This window comes from Triticum aestivum, chromosome 3B, assembly GCF_018294505.1.
Source record: "Triticum aestivum cultivar Chinese Spring chromosome 3B, IWGSC CS RefSeq v2.1, whole genome shotgun sequence".
In the NCBI taxonomy this organism is placed as follows: Eukaryota; Viridiplantae; Streptophyta; class Magnoliopsida; order Poales; family Poaceae; genus Triticum; species Triticum aestivum.
In genome coordinates this window covers 417,595,975-417,621,601 of record NC_057801.1, presented here as the reverse complement: position 1 = coordinate 417,621,601, position 25,627 = coordinate 417,595,975, and the positions used below count along the sequence as shown (strand labels likewise).

General features: G+C 47.3%; 1 long non-coding RNA gene across 1 annotated transcript; it reads right to left on the bottom strand.

Annotated features, from left to right (window-relative positions):
* Window positions 1-1,388: 1,388 nt before the first annotated feature.
* On the bottom strand, window positions 1,389-22,445 carry LOC123065438 (uncharacterized). Its single transcript, XR_006431040.1, has 4 exons — window positions 21,992-22,445; window positions 21,022-21,069; window positions 20,734-20,895; window positions 1,389-1,488 (listed from the first exon to the last, which is right to left on the bottom strand). It is a non-coding gene; the product is annotated as an uncharacterized lncRNA (long non-coding RNA).
* Window positions 22,446-25,627: the final 3,182 nt, after the last annotated feature.

The following is a 25,627-nucleotide window of genomic DNA, read 5'->3' as shown; positions in this document are numbered from 1 at the left end:
TTTCGGGCGAGGAGAGGGAGGTTGGCGCCCATAGTGTATGAACGGGGCTGACAAGTAGGGTGGTTGTGTCACGTCTGAGTGAAGTTACAAACCTGCGCCTATTGAAAATATTTGCCTACATCGATTTCGGTCGAGTCGAGTTTGTTTTGCCGCCCGCCGTGTATGAATGGGGAAATGGAGGGAGAAACAGAGGTCTTTCAGACGAGCTTGAATCAAATGTATTTTGCCGCCCATGTTTGGCGCCCACCGTGTCAGAATGGGCTCAGAGGTGGTCGTGTCACATCTTATTGAAGTTACTATCCTACCCCTATTTAGAGCAGTGGAAATCGGGCTGATGGATTATCCGTGTAATGGGTAGACAATAATTTCCATCTCCCACACACTTGGCTTCGGGCAGTCGACGTGGGAGTGGACATTTTGCCACTTCTTTCGAATTTTGGGACAATAAGCATAAACGTTTACCCTCGCAACTAAATTTGAATCCATTTTGTATTCCTATACGAATCTTTACAAATCATTATGTGTGTTTTTATGTATCTTCAAAAGGACGACAAAGATGTATTCCACTGTCATATATGAATATGGTTTACAAATGCTGATACTCAAATTCAGAAGCTAGAATCGAGTTTAAGGTGAATTCGAATATTTGGAGCACTTCATGTCCAACTCAAATGTCATACACAGTGTAATGTGTACTCCCATTTAGATATGTACACAAGCGATGTATCAAGATTCAAATACCGAGTGAATCAACCAAGAATGTATAGAACTAACAGACATATAAACACTTATAGTGTATATGGATCAACAATATCAACTAACATACATAAGCCAGGCCGCTGTACTTTTCTTTGCTACAACAGCATCATTTTTTTAGCCAAGCTACTACAGCATCTTGGCCCTTTCCGATGCGTGCCACTTATGGTCCATCTATACTACTATTATTGCTGAATGCACACTCAGCCTGATTGGCATATTTGTAGGTCTGGCACAATGATCAAAATGAAATGTCTCTGAGTCTTATCAATTAATACAGAGTTGTGCTCAAATAAAATTACAAACCAAAAAATAAAAAATAAAAAACAATTATTACATGATCTCTAAAACAAATGGTTTGATTGATTACATGAACAAACAACACAAAGGTTATTCAATGATGGAAAGCACATTTCACCTATGATTTACCAAGTGGGAATTTAATTTCCTTTTTCCCTTCAGGACCTTAACAATGTGGTCAGTCTCAGCTTGCTTAATTTTGAAATCCAGAAAATATTTAATGGTTGTCTTGAGTACTCCTATTGATTGTGCTGCTTGCTTCCTCAACATGTCAACTTCATCTCTAAGTGCAGAAGCAGAATCTCTTTCTACCACTAGTTTAGCCTCTAGAGCATCAGCAGTTGGCAATTCATAATGCACGATTGGGCCAGTACCACTACTGTGGGATGATACAACGTCCATGGGGACCTCACTCTTTCATCTTGGGCTAACCTGTTTTGCCATTAAAGTTCCGATTGGATTCAGAAAAGTTGAAGTTAGCAAAACATCTCAACTGGGAGTTATAACAGCAAATCAGTTAAACAAACAACGAATTAAAGAGTTTCAATTCAATGCTGAAAAGTAGTTATTAACATCATTGTAACCCGTTGTTGCAGCAGCAAAGCAGTTAAAAAAACAAGTAGCTATTTAAGTTCAGGCAAACAAGTAATTCTTAACATTAAGTATCAAACACATAGATAGGTGCATTCTACCATAGGATTAACAGGCTGTGGCATTATGTAATCAGTAGCAAACTAAATTAAGCCAAGCAACATAATTGAACAATTTTGCAATAAGTGGCTAACTAAAATTCCGAGAAGCAGGTAACTAAACTTATGCTAGTTCTTTGTACCGGCACATTGCAACTTCTTTTTCGCTTACAAGGTTTTACGAAGGAGTCCATGGCATCAATTGCTTGGATACGCAGTCCTAATACTTCTTTCTTCCCACACTGCATTGGTAAGTCGAATGGTTAATCTCGTAAGATGGTGCGTCATTGATATGTTATATGAGGACGTGTAGTCAGACTAGTTGTAGCCACACACATCACACTGGCTTTTACTATATATTTCATGTGATTACTTCTGGCATATCGAGATCTAAGCAATCTACAATAGGATGAAAAGACTGGCATCCTCCACATTATTGGCGAACTCAGTTCATAGAAACAAGCAATTGAACCATTCTGTGGGTAAATCAAAAGCGCCAGTGGAATATTTTTCACTACCCCTATCATACACGCAAAAAGGGGTGACGCCACCATAGGTGCTGGTATGGGCGGCCGCCTTGGGTGGCTCGAAAGTGTGCACCTAGTTTGAGTCGTCCAAGTTGGCCCAGGCCAGTTTTGTTCGTCCCAACGCACGAGCAAGCAATGTAAAAAATGAAGAAAAATGTTTCAATTTGGACAGCCAATAACATAAGTGCAAGGCAGGCCCTATAGTAGGCTCGCGGCTCAAACGAGCGCCTCCCATATCGATCGATAGCAGGAAAAATCCCAATTCATCCGCTCTAGCCTCCAGTCTGGTTCGCTTCTAACCTAGCCGCCGCTGGACAGTCCGACACAACACTTCCTCGCGCCCTCGTTGGAGGGCGGTTGCTGGGCTTCAAGCGAATGAAAGGACAAGAAGATAAAGATCCAACCCTGGGTGTAGCCTGCGTGGGAGGCAGCGGCGGCAACACGAGCATGGCATCGAGCTTGCGCAAACGGACAGTCGCATCTTGCTAGAGTAGCATGCGCAATGAGCAGGTACATCACATCCCTGATTATATCTAATTCAACTCTTCAATTTCTGGCCAGTAGTTAAACCTGACGGTGTTGTAAAACTGCTTGTATGTAGGGAATCTCTGAGAAAATGAAACCAATTTCTACTTATTTTATCCCCAATCAATACTGAACTGACTGAATCTGATGTATCTAATCAAATTTCCGGTGCAAACATCCAAGCTCATGTTGTTATTGAGCCTGAAGTGTCTAATGAATAGACTGCTAATGAAGGAGTAAACATTTTACATGCTCCTGGTGATGAACATATAGTGTCTAACGAGGCATCTAATGCAAGCATTTTGCAAGCTCCCATTGAAGGATTTAGTGTCTAATGATGATCTGCTATGTTGAGAGAGACATAGAGATTTGCAGGCATTGATGACAAGCAAATTATAGTGCATTTTCATGGCTTGAGGAAACGTCGAGGGCATCTACCATAAAGTCCCCGTATCATGACAACGTAGCATAAACACTTTTCTAATATGTTGTTTGAAACTATTGGCATACTTGTGCAGGAAAGATATATTGATATGCAGTTTGTGCACTGGTTATTGGTGCAATTACACTTCGATATTTTCAGCCAGAGAATGAATAATTCAAGCAGGTACAGACCATGTTTTTAGTCCTTGTACACCATGTTGCATTTTGTGTTTTTTGATGCTTGCATCATTTAGTGTATATAATCTGAACTACTTTGGATCATTAGCTAGTTTTCAAAGTGCATGTAGCTTCACATTTCTCTAGTTATGTTGATTTCCGGAGTGCAAGAGCCTTCGTATTTTTTAAGTTAAATGTTCACCCCTGGTAACTTGAATTCATGGATTCGCCACTGCACACAAATCATACACGAATGCCAGTACGAATTAAATGAAATTCAGGGACTTACGATAGCTCGTTGTACAGGCTCACTGCAGCTCTGCTTGCGCTTGGGATGTTCCATGTACAAGTCCATGTTACCACTTGCTTGGATGTGCAGGCCTTGTGCTCCTTGCCTCCCCCTCTACATTTTTGACACGGCGAATGGCTGATCAAATAAGAGAAATCGACCTTGCTGTTGTACCGGAGGACAGATACTTACAAGGTTATACGAGTGTGCAGGATGTGTGCCAGATCCCGTAGCACCATCATGCTTCGCTAAAAAATGGATTTGCTTGTTTTAGATGATATCTCCAGAAGAAATAAGAGTTAAAGTCAGAGTTGGATAGGCGTGTAAGCTAAGAAAGCAGTGAAAGGATATCCAAACATCACCGGAACAGTGCACAAGGGAGTGATGTGTGGATACCTAGTTCGGGCCGGCATTTGGGCATGCTCGCCTAGCTAGAGTGTGGGTCACTTCAGAGCCATCGAGGGTGATGCGCTCGCGTTGGTTGGCTGCACACAGATGCAGACCTTGAGTGGTAGTGAAGCGCTATGATGCGGTGGACGCGACCATTGGTGAAGCCCCAGCAGCCTCGGGGGGCGGAGGCGCGACGATGTGCTCGGTGAAGTAGCCCCGATGAGACGGGAGACGGCGTCGGTGAAGCGCACCTGATGCGGTGGAAGTCGGTGTCTGTGAGGCACGTCGGTTGCGGCGGCCGACATTGTCGGTGGACCACCCGGTGCGGTGGAGGAGGGCGTAGATGAGGTAGCTCCGGTGTGGTGGTGAAGCGCGACCGTCGTCTTCGTCGTCACCGTCCGGCACAGAGGTGGGGAAAGAGACGAGACGAGGGGCGGTTCAAACTTTTCTTGGGTTGGTGGCGAATTAGGGATTTGAGCAATCTGGGCGTGGAAGGGGACGGTGGAGGAGGGAGATTTTGCAGGGCTGGAATTGGGGCCGCCAGATATTTCAATCCGAAATGTGGAAGCGCGAACTTATTTTGTCGCCATACTTTTTTTTGGGGGGTGGAGGGGGGAGGAAGGGGGGAGGGTGTCCTGGATTAAGGGCTCCTTCGGCATCCGACATGTTATCCATGGGCCAGACTGATGGGCTGTGAAGACATGAAGACCGAAGACCATACTCGTGTCCGGATTGGACTCTACTTGGTGTGGAAGGCAAGCTTGGCGACCAACAATAAAGATTCCTTCTTATGTAACCGACTCCATGTAAACCCTAGATCCCATCGGTGTCTATATAAACCGAAGGGGATAGTTCGGAAAGGGGACCGCATATACTCATTACCATAGTCATAGGCTAGACTTCTAGGGTTTAGCCATTACGATCTCGTGGTAGATCAACTGTTGTAATACTCATATTCATCAAGATCAATCAAGCAGGAAGCATGGTATTACCTCCATAGAGAGGGCCCAAACCTGGGTAAACATCGTGTCCCCCGTCTCCTATTACCATCGATCCTAGGCGCACAGTTCGGGACCCCCTACCCGAGATCCGCCGGTTTTGACACCGACATAGGTGCTTTGATTGAGAGTTCCACTGTGTCGTCGGCAAAAGGCTCGATGGACCCTTCGATCGTCAGTAATGACATTGTCCAGGGAGAAACCTTCCTCCCCATACAGATATTCATATTCGGCGGCTTCGTACTGTGGGCCAACTCGCTTGGCCACCTAGAGCAGATCGACAGCTACGCCCCTGGCCATCAGGTCAGATTCGGAAGCTTGAACTATGTCGCGGATATCCATGGAGACTTGATCTTCAAGGGATTCGAGCCCGCAGCAATAGCTCCCCCTCACTCCGATGAACTTGACTTAAATCTGTCATCGGATCACGCCCAGCAGATAGTTCCTGCGGCTACAACGGCCTTAGAGCCAAAGGAGATCGGGCCATCCGACGCCGCAGGGTCCGCGGCGTTGGAGCCGCACATGGACTCAACGCCCAGCAATATCCGCCCTAACGCAACTTCGGACTTGTCTCCAACTATAAGTTCTGGATTGTGTACACCCGCGGACACCGAGCTAGATCAGCTATCGATCTTTAAGTTCAGCGCCGCTGACGTTTTCCAGCACTCGCCTTTGGGTGACGTGCTAAAATCTTTAAACAATTTTTCCTTGGAGAAGGACTCACTGCCGAACTATGTCCGGTTCGAGCTAGAGATGGATGACGAGGAATTTTGGTTCCCTCCCACCACCCACTTCATAGCCACTGTCGATGACTTAACAGACGTGCTTGACTATGGCTTCGAAGACATCGACGGTATGGACGACGGTGCCGATATGGAGCAAGGCCAAGACCTGCCATTCACCAGATGTTGGACGGCTACCTCTTCATATGACGTGTACATGGTTGATACACCCAAAGGATCTGGCGACGACAACGAAGTGCCAAATGCGAACAAAACCTCTGAGACGCAGTCCAAGCGCCGATGTCCCAAGCACAGTCCCAGCCTCGTCGCTCAAAGGACAGCAGCACTGGTAACAGAGAAAATAGTACTCCAGGCGACGCCGAAAACAATGAAGACCCTGCCGGAGCTGCATCCGAACAGGAGGAACACGGCGACAGGCAAGACAACCCTGATGAACAGGCCATAGAAGATGACTCGGAAGATGATAGTTACCATCCACCCTCCAAGGAGGAGACAAGCCTTGGCAACGAAGGCTTCATCGTGCCTAAGGATCCTCTCAAGCAGGAGCGCTTTAAGATTCAGCTGATAGCCACTGCAAGGAGCCTGAAAAAGAAACAACGACAACTTCAAGCTGAACAAGACCTGCATGTCGACAGATGGACTGATTTCCTGACAGCCGAGGAATACGGTGTCAAGCGCCCGACCAAGAGCTACCTGAAACGCAGACTGCTACCTCAATTCAACGAGGAGGCGCCGGAACATATATCTCCCTCGCGTAATGCGGAATGACCACCACAGGGTCGAGACAGGGTGGCTGACCGGCCACCCCGCGGCCGGAATAAAGCGGCAACCCAGGCTGAACAGCAGCGAGCCCCACCGCCCCGAAAAAATAGAGACGAAAGAGTTTGGGGTCACACGTATGACCTCCGGCAAATCCTGGACGATAGAGCAGGACATACAAGATCGATCTACGGATCACGAGGACGTGCCTCAAGGCACGACGACGGTTACCTATTCGACAAACCTAACTATACCCAGGCCGAATGCCGCAGACGGACTCCATCAGAGCTACGCCGTGATGTGGCCCGATACAGAGGTGCCGCACACCCTCTCTGCTTCACAGATGAAGTACTGGATCACGAATTCCCTGAGGGGTTCAAGCCCGTCAATATCGAATCATATGATGACACAACCGATCCATCAGTGTGGATTGAAGATTTTATTCTCCACATCCACATGGCCCGAGCAGATGACCTCCACGCCATCAAATACCTCCAATTAAAGCTCAAAGGACCAGCTCGGCACTGGTTAAACAGCCTGACTGAGAATTCCATCGGCAGCTGGGAGGACTTGGAAGAGGCTTTCCTTGATAACTTCCAAGGAACTTATGTCCGGCCACCAGATGTCGATGACCTAAGCCACATAGTTCAACAACCTGGAGAATCAGCCAGAAAATTCTGGACTAGGTTCCTAACCAAAAAGAACTAGATCATTGACTGTCCGGATGTCGTGGCCCTAGCAGCATTCAAACACAGCATCCGTGATGAATGGCTAGCACGCCACCTCGGCCAAGAAAAGCCGAAGTATATGGCAGCCCTTACGGCATCATGATCCGCTTTTGCGCGGGTGAGGACAGCTGGCTGGCTCGTAGCAACAACACAGCCAGCGAGGCAGGCCCCAAAGAGTCCATGAACAGCACCAGCAAGCTCCGACGCAATAGACACAAACGCCGAAGTAACGGCGACACCATCGATGACACCACAGTCAATGCTAGATTCAGTGGCTCCATGTCCGGCCAATGGAAGAAGCCCTACAAAAGAAACAACGAAGGACCTTCCAGCCTGGACCGCATACTCGACCATCCGTGCCAAATTCACGGCACCCCGGATAAGCAAGCCAATCATACAAACAGGGATTGTTGTGTCTTCAAGCAGGCTGGCAAGCTAAATGCCGAAAACAAAGAAAAGGGATTACAAAGTGAGGACGATGATGAAGAGCCCCGGCAGCCGAACACCGGGGGGCAAAAGAAACCCCCCCCCCCCCCCACCAAGTCAAAATGGTGAACATGATATACGCCACGCACATCCCCAGAAAGGAGCACAAACGGGCACTCAGGGACGTCTACGCGGTAGAGCCAGTCGCCCCAAAGTTCAATCCGTGGTCGTCATTTCCGATCACCTTCGATCGTCGAGATCATCCAACTAGTATCCGCCATGGAAGTTCAGCCGCACTGGTTCTTGACCCAATCAACGGCGGATTCCACCTAACACGAGTTCTGATGGATGGTGGAAGCAATCTCAACCTGCTGTAACAGGATACAGTACGGAAGATGGGCATTAATCCCACACGAATCAAACCAACAAAGACCACCTTTAAAGGAATCATACCAGGCGTAGAGGCCCACTGTACGGGCTCAATCACGCTGGAGGTGGTCTTCGGTTCTCCGGACAACTTGTGAAGCGAAGAATTGACCTTTGATATCGTCCCCTTCCGCAGCGGCTACCACGCACTGCTCGGACGAACTGCATTTGCTAGATTTAACGCAGTGCCACACTATGATTATCTCAAGCTCAAGATGCCCAGTCCATGTGGCATCATAACAGTCAATGGCAATACGGAATTCTCCCTCCGAACAGAGGAGCACACAGCCGCCCTAGCAGCAGAAGTACAGAGTGGCCTTCTCAAGCAGCATCATAATCCAGCCGCCGAGCTCCTAGACACCATCAAGAGGGTCCGGACTTCACTGCAACAGGACAACACCGCTCGTCAAGAGCTCGAGTAGCAATTCGGCCTCCATCACAGCCCCAATGAGGTAGTGGCACTTGTACCACACATACACAATTACACACTCAAAATTCCATGGACGTCGACGGAGGCACAAGATAACCCGGGGTCTACGGTTCGATCAGACCGATCCCGGACACACATACCTTCACTTCTCTTTCTCGTTTCAGGCACCTTTTTCTACAGGCCTGATCGCAGGTCCTTTAGAAGGATTGGAATACAACGGAGGCAAGCAGCACAGGTGTGTAGGGTAACTTTTATACGTTTTTCTTGACGATATTCATACTTATTTCTTAAGACCCGCACGCTACGCTCTATTGATTCCGGCATGTCAAATAGTCGGATACTTCTCGCACCATCTGTACAAGATACACCTTGACGTATCCATCCAGTTATAATAAAAATGGTTCATGGCCCGGTTCCTGTGGTTTTCCTCCTTACTTCATTTCATTTTGAACTGCTTATTTGCTGCATCGACACTCTTTTACATTCCATACTCGCCAGGGGCTACCTGTGGCCCCACAACACGGCAGCACAGTCCGAACACTTCCTATATATAAGTTCGGCACCCCGAATTTAGCATTATATGCATTGGCTCCGAATCATGTCTTTGGTCAATAGTTGGGTTGCGTGGCTCCTGTGCTTGCTACCCTATGTTCCGCTCTATCGGCTAGGGTAGTAAAGGGAGAACTACTGCTATTGTTCCCTGGCTTTGACCAGATGAGCACCTCAGTAGAGAAAGCCGAAAACTGACTGTCATGATATGGCGAGAGCCGGTCAGCTACTCGAGGGTTACGAATCATTGGAGATTTTTCGTGTTATGCGAGAGATCGATACTTTTCGATCATATGCTGACAGTGCCCTGGTTTGAACCAAGGGCTGCGCCCATGCTTTATTATAAAACTCCTATGGCTAAGTGAGGGCGTTAAAGCTGTAAAAGTCTGATTGCCTTGTTCGTTGCACTAAACAACTCCTTCAAGGACCATGTAATTGGATCAAGATTGTTTAGATTCTATCCCGAACACCTCCGTACTATCTACGTGAGGGAAGAAGCTGACGACTAGCCAACCCTCAGATTACACGCAACACGGCCGCACAGGAGGAAACAATTCAAAGCATAACAAAATTACTTTACAAAAACCGGCTTTGTTCCCATAATACAAGGCAAAGGCAACACAAATACATTTATTCAAATACAATGTCCTACGAACATTGCGCCGCTACAAGTCAAGTCCCCTCTACGACATCCGCGAAATATCACTCGGGTGTGCGGTGCTCCTTGCCCTCCGGCGGCCCGCTGGCAACTTCAACAGTGTTCATCTTCGCCCACCACATCTTGCAGCGAGCGAAGGACATACAGGCACCTTCAATACATGCAGAGCGCTTGATTATGTTCAGCCGAGATCAGGCGTTCACCATCCGCCTCACGAGTCTGAAGTAGCTGCCAGGCATAGCTTTGGCTGGTCATAGTCGGATCGTCAAATCCTTCATGGCTAATTCGGCCACCTTGGGCAGCTCCACCAGCTGTCATCGGTGAAGGACACGGGAGACTCCGACACCGCATATTGTGACCAGAAGAGCTTCTCCGTGGAACCCCCTCCTTCGGCTCGATAGAACTCCACGACGTCTGATACATTGCGTGGTAGATCAGCAAAAGCCCCTGGGGAACTCCGAACCCGGGTTAGTAAAAGGTACTGCTTCTCCGCATACTTGCTTTGCATCTTAAAAGCCTTACCCGCCGTGATGTTCTTGGCCTCCTGGATCTCCTGGAGGGCGGCCTGGGCCTCATTCCGAGCGGTCTCCGTGCTCTGACGAGCCTTGGTGAGCTCGACCTCCTGAGTCGATGCATCATTCTCCAAGGTCTCACATTTGTTAACTGCATCCTGGAGCTCCTGCTGGATCTCTTTGACCCTGGCCTTTAGCTTCTTACGGGCGGCCTGCTGCTGGACAGCCTTCTCCTCGGCCTCGCTCAGGGCATTCCTCAGGGCCTCAACCTCGGTCGCAGGTTCTGCACATATCACAATACCGCTCTCAGTACACAACACTTATCCTTTTTTGAACATATAGCTGGTCGTTCCTCACCTTGCTTCTCCTAGAGCCGAACTTTAACCTCCACGAGCTCGTTCTTGGTAAGCTCCAGCCTTCGCTTCAGCTCAAAGAACTCGGCAGCATGCGAGGTGGTGGCCAACAGGGACGCATGGTTATTGATACATAATTTAATCAGCATCTTATAATTAAGGATTGATCCTCTGTCCGGTTCCTCTCGCCGAACATCGGACAACGTCTCAGGGGCTACAGACTTTACCGGGTTGTTCTCTTTCTTACCTCGAAACCTGTCAACAGGCTGATGCAGGCTTCATTCAGTCCGCTCTTGACGGACTGAACCTTCTCGATCGCCGTACCCATAAGGACACGGTGCTCGTCCATGATGGAGGCGCTTCGTAGTGCCCCCATCAGGTCATCTGGCGCTCTTGGATGGACAGGAGCCACCGATGGAGGCGGCGCACCCCCTCCTTCAAAGGGGGCTGCTCGCCCGACTCCGGAGCCACATGGGTGAGGGAGTACTGGGCTAAGGGGTCCTCGGGCGTCCGGCCTGTTATCCATGGGCCGGACTGGTGGGCTGTGAAGACATGAAGACCGAAGACAATACTCGTGTCTGGATTGGACTCTACTTGGTGTGGAAGGCAAGCTTGGCGGCCGAAGATTCCTTCTTATGTAACCGACTCCATGTAAACCCTAGATCCCCTCGATGACTATATAAACCGAAGGGGATAGTCCGGAAAGGACACCGCATATGCACATTACCATAGTCATAGGCTAGACTTCTAGGGTTTAGCCATTATGATCTCGTGGTAGATCAACTCTTGTAATACTCATATTCATCAAGATCAATCAAGCAGGAAGTAGGGTATTACCTCCATAGAGAGGGCCCAAACCTGGGTAAACATCGTGTCCCCCGTCTCCTGTTACCATCAATCCTAGACGCACAAGTCGGGACCCCCTACCCGAGATCCGCCGGTTTTGACACCGACATTGGTGCTTCCATTGAGAGTTCCACTGTTTCGTCGGCAAAGGGCTCGATGGCCACTTCGATCGTCAGCAATGACGTTGTCCAGGGAGGAACTTTCCTCCCCAGACAGATCTTCATATTCGGTGGCTTCGTACTGCGGGCCAACTCGCTTGGCCATCTGGAGCAGATAGACAGCTACGCCCTTGGCCATCAGGTCAGATTCGGAAGCTTGAACTACATCGCGGATATCTGTGGAGACTTGATCTTCAAAGGATTCGAGCCCGCGGCAATCGCTCCCCCTCACTCCGATGAACGTGACTTAAATCTGTCATCGGATCACACCCAAGAGATAGTTCCTGTGGCTACAACGACCATAGAGCCATAGCAGATCGGGCCATCCGAGGCCACAGGGTCCGGGGCGTTGGAGCCGCACATGGGCTCAATGCCCAGCAATATCCGCCCTAACCGAACTTCGGACTTGTCTCCGGCTATAAGTTACGGACTGTGTACTCACGCGCACACCGTGCTAGATCGTCTATCGATCTTTGAGTTTAGTGCCGCTGACGTTTTCCAGCACTCGCCTTTGGGTGATGTGCTAAAATTATTAAAGAATTTGTCCTTGGAGAAGGACTCACTGGCGAACAATGTCCGTTTCGAGCTAGAGATGGATAGCGAGGAATTTTGCTACCCACCCACTACCCACTTCATAGCCACTATTGAAGATGTAACCAACACGCCCGATCCCCGCTCCAAAGACATCGATGGTGTCGACGATGATAAGGGGCAAGGCCAGAGCTTACTACCCGCTAGACACGTGATGAGCACTTCCTGGTATGATGTGTGTATGATAGACACACCTTATGGCACTCTCGACGAAGAGAAGGAGGATCCGGTCGAGGATAAACCGCCTGGTACACAGCCCGGACACCAGCATCTAGGCCCCATCGCCCAAGAGAAAACACTGCCAACACCGGAGAAGACGATACTCCGCACAATGAAGCCCCTGTTAAGGTAGAATCCGAGCAAGAGGAACATGAAGGCGGGCAAGACAGCCCTGATGAACAGACCACATGTGGGGGCTCGAAGGACAGCAATTATCTCCCCCCCTATGAGGATGAGGAGATCCTCGGCAACGAGGATTTTATCGTGCCAAAGGAACCCCTCGAGCAGGAGCGCTTTAAACGCCGGCTTGTACCCACTGCAAGGAGCTTAAGAAAGAAGCAGTTGTAGCTTCAAGAAAGCCAAGATTTGCTCAATGATAGATGGACCGAGGTCTTGACCACCAAAGAATACAGCCCGAAGAAAAGCCACCCCAATAATAGGTGGCTCCCTCAATACGATGGCAGGGCGATGGAGCCCATACCATCATCGAACAATGCGGCGGGGCAACCGCAGTTCGGTCCAGACAAAGCAGCAGCCCAAGCAGAGCACCACACCAACCTATCTGGTCATCAAAACAACACGGCTCGGGGTAACACTCGCCATATCAAACAGGACACGGAGGGTGGAGCAGGACGCACAAGACCGATGTACAGATCACGAAGATATACCCCGACCGACGATGATGGTCGCCTATTCGGACACTACAGAGCCGGCCACGCCCGGTCCGAGCACCGTAAACGGAGCCCCCCAGAGGTGCTTCATAGTGTGGCCCAACACAGAGGAGCCGCACACCCCCTCTGCTTCACTAATGAAGTAATGGAGCACGAATTTCCAGACGGGTTTAAACCCATCAACATCGAATCATATGATGGGACAACAGATCCCGCGGTATGGATCAAGGATTATCTCCTCCATATTCATATGGCCCGCGGAGACGACCTCCATGCCATTAAATACCTTCCTCTCAAGCTCAAAGGGCCAGCTCCGTACCGGCTAAACAGTTTGCCAGAAAATTCTGTTGGCAACTGAGAAGATTTGGAAGACGCCTTCGAGAAAACTTTCAGGGAACATATGTGTGGCCATTATGTGCCGATGACTTAAGTCACATTGTCCAGGAGCCAGGAGAGTCAGCTAGGGAGCTCTGGACCAGGTTCTTAGTCAAAAAGAACCAAATTGTCGATTGTCTGGACGCAGAAGCCCTTGCGGCCTTCAAACATAGCGTCCGGGATGAATGGCTAGCATGTCACCTCGGCTAGGAAGGACCCAAATCTATGACAGCCCGTACCGCCCTAATGAACCTCTTCTGCGCGGGAGAAGACAACTGGCTTGCTCGTAAAAGCAACGACACCAGCGGCCCGGGCACTTCCGAAATCCGAGATAGCAATGGCAAGCCACGACGAACCGAACACAACAGTCGCAGTAATCTACGCGACAAAGCGGTGAATGCCGGATTTCACAATCTGAAGCCCGGTTAATGGAAGAAGCCACTAAAGGAAAACCAGGATGGACAATCCACCCTTGACAGGATACTAGACCGACCTTGTCAGATTCACGGTTACCCTGATAGGCCAGCTAATCATACCAACTGTAACTGTTGGGTCTTCAAGCAGGCAGGCAAGCTTAACGCTGATCAAAAGGGGAGGAGGCCACCAGACGATAAAGACGACGGATCGGCTCGCCAGCAGAACACCAGGGGCCAGAAACAGTTCCCCTCCAACGTTCGACAACTCCCGGAACGCAAATAGTAGTTTGCCTTCCGCCACCCACCTACTGTACCGGCAAAGTTTGCACCACGCGCACATCACTACGCACTCAACATACCATGGGCATTGGCGGAAGCATAATACGGACAACCCTACTATCATTCTCGTAATGTTTTTATCTGTTTTCTCATTTTTTCTGTATCATCCTTAAAGAATAGTTTACCAACTGGAAAGCTTCTACAACGGAACTTAACGGAGTTCGGATCAGTACACTCACCCAAGGGGCTACCTCTGTCAAGTATTTCCCTCCCCGAGGATAGGCAACGCAGACGTGCGACAGGAGGTCCAAAATTACTTTTGAAGAACGCACTCTTTTATTTCGAGCATGTACTATGCCCTTTTTCCTCTGATCCCGACCACGAGCATGTCAAATAGCCGGGTCCGTGGTTTATTTTTATATATACATACATAAATTTGTCATTGGCATACTTCTCCGCTCCCAGTAAATTTCTTCCGAACAAATCTTTCATACTCTTTCAACAATGAGTACGGCCTCAACGGCTGCTTTATAGATACACCTCGGTATATTCTTCCAGGGTCTCGATATGGGAACGAACGATCCGCCAGCAAAAGTCCGAACAGCTCTATAGCATACTTCGGCGTCGCAAGTTTGGCCATATATGCATCAGCTTCGAATCATTATCTCGGGTCAATAGTTGGGTTGCCCGACTCCTGTGCTTGCTACCCTACGTTCCGCTCTATCGGCTAGAGGCTAGGGTAGTAAAGGGAGAACTACTGCGATTGTGCCCTGGTCTAAACCGGATGAGCGTCTCAGTAGATAAAGCCTAAAACTGACTGTCATGATGCGGTGAGAGCTGGTCAACCACTTGACGACTTCTTAGAATCCTTAGCGATTCCCCGTGTCACATGAAGGATCTATTTTTTGAGATCAAATATGCAAGGCACTACATGCCGCATACATACCAGGGGTTATGTCGTAGTCTCACCATAAAACTCTTATGGCTAAGTGAATGTGTTAACGTCTTATAGTCTGATTGCCTGGTTCGCCGCATTATCACCTCCTTCATGGACCAAGATGTTGGTTCAAGAGTGATTATATGCTTTTCCGAACACCCCCGTACTTCCTATGAGGGGGCTGAAGCCGATGACTGGAAACTTTTAAATTATATTAAAAGGGCCGCACAAGAGGAATTCAAGCTTTTTTCGCAAAACATAAATAGATTAATTATAAAATTGTCTTTCACAATTTCAATACATCTCACTCGAACATTATGTTCTTCGAGCATTGACCCTCTATCAGGCGGGTGGCCTCCAGGACATCTTCAAAACAATGCTCTAGCTCACCACGGTTCTTGCCCTTGGGAGGATCCTTCGCAGCCACGTCGACGGCCTTCATCTTCCCCCAGAATGTCTTGACTCGGGCAAAGGCCATCCGTGCACCTTCAATGCACGCCGATCGATTCGCCACATCAATACGCGGCACCGCATCAACTAGACGCCGCACCAGGCCAAAGTAGCTCTCTTGAATGGGCTCATTCGGCCACAGCCTTACTATGACGTTCTTCATGGCGTCACCGAACATCCTATGCAGCTCGGCCCATTGGGACATTTGCTCATTTAGAAACAAAGGGCGCTCTGATGCGCCAAACTGTGACAAAAAAGCTCCTCCATTGCATATCCATCTTGCGCCTGGTAATACCACACTGCATCAGAAGAACTCTTTGGCAAGTCCAAATACTCGTCCAGAGAACTCCACACTTTGATCAGTTGAGCATAGTCCGGATCGCCAAACCTAGATTGAAGAAAAAAGGTCTTATCGGCCGCTATCTCCTTAGTTTGTCGAATCTCTTCATGATCTGCCCTAGATTCAGACCGAGCCTCACTTGCCTCTCGTACGGCCTTATCAAGTTCAGCCATTTGGGCTTTGTTCTCCTTCTCAAGGTAATCATAGCGGCTGGCAGTATTCTCCAAGTCAAGCGCCAGTGCGGACATTGTCTCCTCATCCTGGCGCCGAGCTACTTGTTCGGCTCGCAGATCAGCCGATGCCTTCTTGGCAGCCACTTCGCTACACCGAGCCTGCTCCTTGGCCCAGACTAGCTCCACACGAAGAGCCTCCACGGCAGCAGCACCATCTACATTTCATGCACATTTCATATAAAGCTCTTTTCCGTGTTAAGCACACTGGTGTAAGGAATGCTCGAAATATATGCCTTGAGAGTCATCAAGACGCCTGTTGATCAATGCAATGTCATCTTCCGCAATATCCAGCTTTCGCTGCAGTTCAGCCACTTCCGTATTTTGGGAAGCCGCAGGAGGAGAGATAGCCTATATTTCAAATTACATCAAGGTTAATACCTCAGCATATCTCTTTGATCCTCCGATCGCTCCCTTCGGAAGGTAGTCCGAGTCTCAGGGGCTACTGCATATACAATAGGTGCATTCTGTCAGTAAAACTCAATTGACAAAACTACATCACAAACCTCAAAACCTCTTAGAAGGCTCGAGAAGGCCTCGTTCAATCCGCTCTTCGCGGATAGAACCTTTTCAACCACCGAAACCATCAAGGCACAGTGCTCCTCTGAAATGGACGCTTGTCGCAGGATGTCTGTCAGCATTTCCGACGCTCCGGGGTCTTCGGAAACTGCTGACGAAGTACGACATTCCTTGGAAGGAATCCGTTCACTCGCCTCCAGAATTGTCTCTGGCTGTAAACTGGGCGGTTTGGGGCCATCATTCTTTACCTCTGAACCCCGAGTGACAGAATTGCCGCCCTCGGGCAACATTTTCTTCCCTTCCCGCACTACTTGACGATCAGGAGAAGCCCTTCGGGACAACACCTTGGTATCATCCCCCCTATTGGCTGAGGGGGACGGAGAAGGCGTGTCACACTCCATCATCTCCGGAAAAAGATCTCCCGACGAGGAGGACGATTGAGAAACACCAGGCTTTAACATGCGTGGATGAACATACATCAATGATCATTTCACTAGTATGAAAGGAATGAGTTGCGTTTAAAGTGCCCCAGCCTGACTTACGGTTCGCCTCGAGGTTCATCCTCGTCATCAAGCTCTACGGCAGCCTCACTCGCCCGGCCCAAGCCGCTTGACGATGGCGTTTTTCCTCTCTTGGAATGTTTTCCCTCCCGCTCTTCGGAAGCGGCCCTCTTCTTGCCCTGAAGTACTCTATCTGCACCCTTGCCCTCGGGCAAAAGGGTTTCAGTTTCCCTGAAAGCAGCCACCTGGTATGGTGTTGGAGTCAGCATTCTTGTCAGCAGGGCGGTCGCCGAGTCTTCGGGAAGAGGCACCGGACACCAGATTAGCACCGCTTTCTTTACCTAGACCTGAACAGGGACATATTGTTCAATATCTCTACTCCTAATGGATGACTTGGTGAATAGTCTGCGCGGTTTATTTTCGCTCGGTTTTTTCGTCATCCTCCCACCTCTGGTTTTTTTCGTCATCCTCCCACCTCCCCTTTTTCGTTCGTCTAAAAAAACAGCCTCGAGACTCCCCTCGATCTGTTTCCTCGTTCTATCGTCAAGACTCCCCCAGCCGCTGAGCCCTTTCACCGCCTCTGAGATCCACCGCCGCCGCCACCCCTCTGATTCTGGCCGACGCCGCCGACTCACGCGCCGGCCGCCACCAGCACGGCTCACCCTTGTCTCCCCAATCGATGCACAGCATCTCCTCACCGTTCCCTCCCTGCGCGCGCTCCCACGGCTAAACCTAGCCGCCAACTCGTGTTGTGGGCACTGAGGATGGGAGCGGGGCAGCCGCGTCGCTGAGGGGTTGTACTGGCTGGGGCGTCACCGCTTGGGTGGAGAAGTAGGGGCAGCGGTGGCGCCGTGTTGGGGCGGAGGAGAAGGATGGCGACGACGGGCGAAGGCATCGTTGGCGGTGGCGGCGGCGGCGATGAATCTGGTAGAGCCCCTCTCTCTTCCCAAGCCTGCCCCTCTCACCCTCTTCCTCAAGCGGCAAGACCCCAGGGGGATGGAGGACTAGCAACGCGGGCGTTGGTGCGCTGGCGTGGCGGTCCGGCGGTGACCGGAGGACGCCCATCCCAGCCCGAAGCAGCAGAAGGCAACTGAAAAGCGGAGCAGATCAGGCACCTGGGGTCGCCTGAGGCGTCTCGGTGCACCTCCAAGTGCGTCAGTAGCTGCGTCCTCCGTGGAGTCGGCGCTCCCGGCATCATCAGGCCCTTCAACGTCAGAAGGTAATTAGACCAAGGGATGAGTCATTGATGGATGGATTATGTCCATCCATTTATTATCCCCATGCTTCTATATGTCAGCAATGCATATGTTTTTGGTTTGCATTAGATTTGTATGAACTACTTAATTAGTATTGAGTCTCAATGGCATCTTCTCTTAGGAGCAGTTGATGGGGGAGATCCTAGCATTCTACATTTGGGGAGGTTATAAACCTCTTTCTATAGAGAAATTGATGCAGTCCTGAATATTAGATTAGTCTATTTTACAAGGTTGAGAGTAGCTCAAAAGATTCTCATAGATTCTCTACCTTTGCCCTCATGAAATAATTCTAAAACCAAATAGTGATGTCAGGTGTAAATTCCATGAATAATAGTTGGTTTCTGTAGTTATTTGTCAAATTTTTCATCATAGGGTTCTAGGATTGGTAACTAAGCAGGGTTGTTTTCTTTCTTTAGTACATATAGGATTAGGTCATAACAATGTATTTTTAATGATCTTACCTTTAAATGTCACATGAAAATAGAACATATCCTAACTTTTCTAACCATTTTCTGTTATTTGCTTGAGGAACAAGCAACATGAATATTTGTATTCAAGCTCCCAACAAAGTTACTACTGTTGTCACAGAAATATAGTTCTGTTGTATGTATACTTAATTTCCCAAGATGTAGATTTTATTCTTATCTTACATGTTTTTTTCTGCTTGTGAAAAAACTCAGTTTAAAAAAATAGGTCCTCATTCTAAAGGAGTAACTTCTTGAACCAGCAGTAGATATTGTGTCTCATGGATGAGGTCGTTGGTGCTCGCAAGGACTGGGTCGAACACGAAACATAGCAAGAGCAAGGAGCTGGACGTGGTTCATGGTTTGCCTTTAGTTCCTCTCTCTCTAGATCTCTAGACATGGGTCTTTTTGTCCATATACTGAACCATGAAGTTGTAAGTTCATGTTCTTTATATTTGTACAGATATTTAACTGCATTAGTGAATGTTTTGGGTCTGATACAGTAGCTAAGCTTAGGTGATTCCTCATGTTCTATGTGGACTGCATAGAAACTAGAAATCCTAATTTCTGAAAATAGACTGAATCATGTATATATTTGCAGGGCAAGACAAGAACGTTTAGTTGGATCCAGAGTATTGAGATTGCAGAGGACTCAACAAAGGGTCTGCACTTATTCTATAAATTCAGTATCACGTTAGTGCCTCTGTTTAGTGATTATATAGAACTACCTTTTGAACTTGCAGAACTTGAATGCATATAAGAATCGAGGACCTTTACAGTGGATGCATGATGATGATCATCCACCGAGCAGCACATCATCTTGGAAAAGCATATGTGAATTTCTGCTAGGTTTGCTTCTCCGGTTGTCCCTCCCATCAACTCTCTCAGCTCCCAAACCATTAACCCCGTCCTGGTTGTTCCTATATTTTCTTTTTGTTTTGTTTTTACCAATGCACGTTTCTCGACATGTTTTAGTGTGTTCCTTCCTATGGCCATCTCGACCATTTGCTCCGCAGGGAGTTTTTAGCTCAGAAGGAGCAAATAATTTGAGAATGCATTGGTCTTTTCTGCAATCTGTTGTTCCTAAGTCATAACTTGTTCCTTTTCTTTTTCTTAGCTGCATGTTTTCATCCAAGTCAAAAATTTTATGTGCACTTGAGAACTAACCATGCTTGTACAGAGACATATAATACAACACATTCGTTCCATAGGTAGGTGTAGGGTTAACCAATAATAATTGCCTCCTTTTTATTTTCTAAAACTTACATTCGAAATATGTCCCTTTAGGGGATCCCCTAGAGTGTACAACATACCAGTATGCAAGGACTAATCAGTAGTCTTGTATGCTTTTTTTTGTGCTTACATGTCTAAAATTTGTTAAGGTGGATGTCAAGCATGCTTTAGTTGTAGATTCCCTAAGTTCACTGTTTGATTGTCGTAAAGCATCCACGTATAATAACTTTTGTGTGGTATAACCCTTTAGCTTATTAGTTCACCGTTTACATGTTCGAATAACCTTACCTCATGCTAAAGCCAAAAAGGTGGTCAGGTAGAGAGTCTCAACTCACCATTGGATCAAAACTATTTAGTAAGCTATTGTTCTCTACTTTCTCAGCGAATGAGCACAAATTCAGAAGGGTACACAAAAGAACCCATGTACAAAGTCTCTAGTCTTTTACCAGGCTATCCACCGTCTACACAGCAAGATTCACAAAGGATGCTAGCAAAGTGATAAAATTTGGATGTTTTTGGAACTATAGCATCACAAGCCCAATAAGAGAAAAAGCATACATCATGAAGAATGCATTAGGATAATGATTTTACCTTGGGGTTATACTCTGCATTGCGTGCCTAGAGAGCTATTGCTTCCAGTTCCAATTTACAGTCCATGTTGACCGTCGACACAATATTCTTGTCGTCAGATCAGACACCCGAAAGCAGAGTATACCCAGGAGAAATCAGACTAGTAAATAGCTCTGGCCCATACTGTCAAGCAACCATATAAAATATCAGTTCCAAAACAAGGAAAGAGACAATTTCTTGGAAAGAAAGAAAAAATATCATACATGATAAAATAGTGCTGACAGAACAGATTTCAACTTAGTAACTTACAGAGTTACACTTCAGAAAGCGCCATGCGAATATGTGAGGCCCTGAAGCCTGATAGCCAGTATCAAATAACGTAAGATCTCAGTGCTCCAGTTTTAATGTGAAAAGGGTACTGATATGCTTTTATATACTAGAAAAGCTAGGTATGAGATGCCTCTGGTATCTACGTACCACTGTGTAACTCTGGAGTGAGGCAATTGTAATCATATAGTAGATCACTACATTTTAGGCTTAGGGCATGTTTCACCCGCCCTTGACTTCAGTTAACTTCCAAACTCCACTCTACTTCTAAAGTTCTAAACTCTCAAGCTACGTAAACTCCAGATTCACATTACATGGAACGTTTTTGATTTAGTACCAATTACCCTTCTTTTTAGTTTTTTTTACAGGTGGTTGCTCTAGGGCCTTCACTACTGCTATTTTCTGTTCTCTAAGAGACAAATTACGAAGCAAATCAAACAGTACAAATATATTAGAGGTTGTATTCATTAGTTCATGTATATCCAAAAATTAATAATTATCACCCTGAGAGAAATTAGTAGTTATAGCTATCAGCAAGAATTCATGAAACCAACGGAAATTAAATATCATGTAGGAGTATATTGTTTTCAGTTTTCTTGTCGAACAACATTTATTAATAGTTCACCATGTACCAGTCAATTGATTTGGTACTACACACTGGACCGCTTGAACGTCTGAACAAGCACAAGGATAGCTTTTGTGTGTGGACCAATTGTCTGAATCAATTACTAAGTAATTGATGCTGCCTGAACTCTGAATAAAAATGCATAGACGCTCATGTAGCCTGAATTTTCATCAGGTAATTCCCCCATTCATTCATTCAGATCCATCCAACATCAACCGAATTGAAGAGCACAAATTATATACAACCTGAACGAACACCACAAAAAATGAAGAAATAGACAACCAAACAGTAATCAGGAATCCACCATGTCAGAATATGGAAACTCACCAGTATTAGACTGCTTTGTAGCCTCACTGGAACAGCTCGAGCGGCATGAGGAAGGAGGCAGAGCTGTGGCTGGATGCAAATGAGAAGGGCGAGAGATGAGGCCACCACGCGACGAGCAGGAGAGTCAGCAGCGCCACAGCGGAGCACGGCGGCCGGGCAGTGGGGCATGCGGCCGGCGGGAGCAGCTGACCTGCGGCGGCGGCAGGCCGCAAGATGCGTGACGGCTTCTCCCACGACCAGCTCTAAGGGAGGTAGTGCCACCTAGATCCAGACAGCGAGCTCTTCCGCCCATCCAAGTCAAATATGACTGCCGACGATCACCGATCTGCGGGCGCGTGGGCTCGGTGCCTAGTAGTGGCGCGAGACGTCGTACGGCGGCGGAGGGATCGAACCGCCGGGTGACGGCGCCGAGAGAGCATTCAGCGAGATGAGAGAGGAAGAGAGTGAGGCAGTGACAGGAGTCTCCATGAGTTTGCTTTTTCTTTTTCTAGAAACTTTTTTAACATACTGTGCAGCAGCGCCGTATCCGAACCGTCCGGTGCATCGCACGACGAACACACAAGCGGTCGTCAAACAAAGAAAAAAAAATCTCTTCCACATGTTGTGCATTCTGATGTTCATTTTGCACCCCTCACTGCAGTCTACTACGACTATGCTTTGCAAGATTGTTGCGAGGCTTGCCTCTCTTTGCTCTCCAATGTACAATACGTGACTCACAGTTAGCATCATCATGTTATCAGTAGTAGGCCATCAATTTGCTTATTTATGCTAGTTGGTCCTATAAGCATCCATCACCACATAAATAACTTTTTAGGGCATGTACGTATTATCATATCATCGGTTCGAGCTCTCAAGGATGGCCTAATTTTGGCGGGTACCGTTGGCTGCCATAACGTAATTCTTGACGCTGATTGTATGGAGTTGATTGATGTAATGGTCAATGGGGGTAATTTGCTAGGACCAGCAGCGGCCATCTATGAACAATGTCCTGAGTTGAAATTTTTCTTCTACTACTTTTAATCATTGTCATAGAGAGGCCAACACGGCGGCGGACGTTTGAGCTAGCAAGGCGGGGTGCGATCGATCCATTGTTTGGCAATCGGAGCCTCCGGATTTCTTGTTGATGTTTTGGCAAATGATGCATTCATATTTGAGCCTGAAATATAAAACACCATGTTGGTGTATTGCCCTAAAAAAACATCATCAGTTTACTAGTGTCGTTTATATAATGATCAAACGTTAGGAGCACTTACCAAATTGTTTGAAACAATTACCACTTTTTCCTACATAGCTAATGTATTACTTTGAAGGGTATCTTTCTTTTAGAAAGAAAAGGGCACCATATTGTTTAGGATAACTGCAATTTTTTCATTCTATATCAAATTATTTCGAGAAAACGTTATCGCCTTTTTAAGAAACAATTGCCATATTTTGTTTACAGAGCCACCGCACACAAAGATGGTGGTGTGCACATCTTCCTATGAGAACTTTCGAACATTTTTTAGAATATTTTTTATATAACAGATTTCTTTGAACTGTTCTATATAACAGATAGGGGAGCCTGTGTATGTTTGCTATATTCCAGTTTCCTGCTGAAGCCTAAACTAAATCATTGTAATATTTTTTTAAAGGTCATCCCACAAGGTACTTAATTTCACTGTGGTTATGATCATTTCATTTTTATTGGTTGTAACTAATTTGACTCACGCGTGATAGGTTATGCCTGCACCCTTGAAGCTACATTTATATGGTCACGTAAATCACTGGTTGGTATTCTAAAGATATTAACTTCGACATATAGATCATTGGTTGGTATTTCAACGAGCCAGGACGGTTGAATACTTGAAAATCATTACTTGTATTATTTCTTTGGAATAACATCAAAGATAATGATTAGTGATAGTGTATTCATCTACCTAATTGCTTCATCCATTTTGTACGGTGAGTATTTTATAATGCATATTCTTACATATTGCACATAATAGCCTCATGCTAACGACATATATTGCTCGTGTGCGATAGTTACAATCTTTGTACACTTGCTTAAATACCATGTGAATTACGCCAAAGACAACATATCTAAGTTATACATGAATTTCTTAAGCGTGTCAAAGTAGATATGTTACATTACTTAGCTGAATCATTGTCTTATATACTTTATACAAGTACGGCCTGTTATAACATTTTGGCCATCGCAGGTGGCCCAAATTTTGGGGAGCCTGAGCTGGTTGCATGGTTAGATTTTGCGGAATCTATTGGGCGCCTCTTGGAAGTATGAGTGACAAACACCGTGGGAATGAAGCTAAAGTCAACTTTCCTGATATTGTTAAAGAATTTCTTAAGTGCATCATCTAGATATTGATAATTTTGTAATAGATGTTTAGATTAAACATCGCTCAGTTTGTTACATGGACATGTCGTTAGTCTTTCTTTTTGTTATCAATTTTCATTGCAAAATGGACTTCAATTGTTCAGTAATTGTGTTCGTGTTATATTGTTTATGCATGTGAAATTTAACATGTAACTCTTGTAAACTTTGTCAAGAGCCCGTGGCAACGCACGGGCACTCTACTAGTCTTGTTAAAGGATGCTCGAATGGAAGGTGCTCGGATATTGAGTACTTACCGAAGTGTCTGGATGATTGCAGTCAAGGCCGACGTCTTCGGTGGTGTCCGGCCATTGCTCTCGTTCCCAAAATATAATTTCCACATCCCTTCGTGCGTAGTGCCGAAGAAGTGCTATAGGGTCCGCCGCCCTTCTGGGTTAAACTCCCACATACGGAGAGGCCGCCGCTGACATGGCAAGATCGGGCGGACCAACATTACTTGAACGACATTCACAAGATCGATACCCTTCTCGGTAAGGCTTCAGATGCGACTTTGCAGAGTCCGCACTTCATTGACGAATCCCCAGTCCAATCCCTTATTGATCCATGGAGCAAGCTGACTTGGAGGGCCGGGGTGGAACGCCGGCATAGTCACCCACTTGGAGCCTCTCGGCTCATTGATGTAAAACCACCCTTGCTGCCAAAAGTCCGAGGACTTGGCGAAAGATCCTTCAAACCAAACCGCGCTGGCAAGCTTGTCAATTATGACGCTGCCACACTCCGCCTACTCATCCTCTGTCACCCGCGTCCTCACATCGAAGGTCTTCAGTGACAAACCAAAGTGCGGAGGAGTCCGGAGGAAGGCCTCACTCATGACGATAAATGTCGAGATGAGAAGAATAGAGTCCGGGGCCAGATCATGGAAGTCTAGCCCATAGTAGTACATAAGCCCCCAGACGAAGGGGTTGAGTGCGAACCCTAACCCATGGAGGAAGTGGGATACAAATACTACCCTCTCACCGGATCTGGGGATAGGGATGACCTGCCCCTGTGCAGGAAGCCGATGACGAATCTCCGTGGTCAGATACCTCGCTTCGCGATATCCTCCTCTATGACGGAAGAAGCCACCCACCAGCCCGGACGGTTGGACCCAGACATGATTAAGGCTGGTGGCGATTAGAACCCGAGGTTTGAAAGTTGGGGTGGCTGGGGCTGAGGAAGGAGCAAGCGCAAGGGAAGAAGACGAGACTGGGTCCCTACATAAAGGCCCCGAATACTGGGCATCTCCCCCTGGGTCTCTGAACTTACCT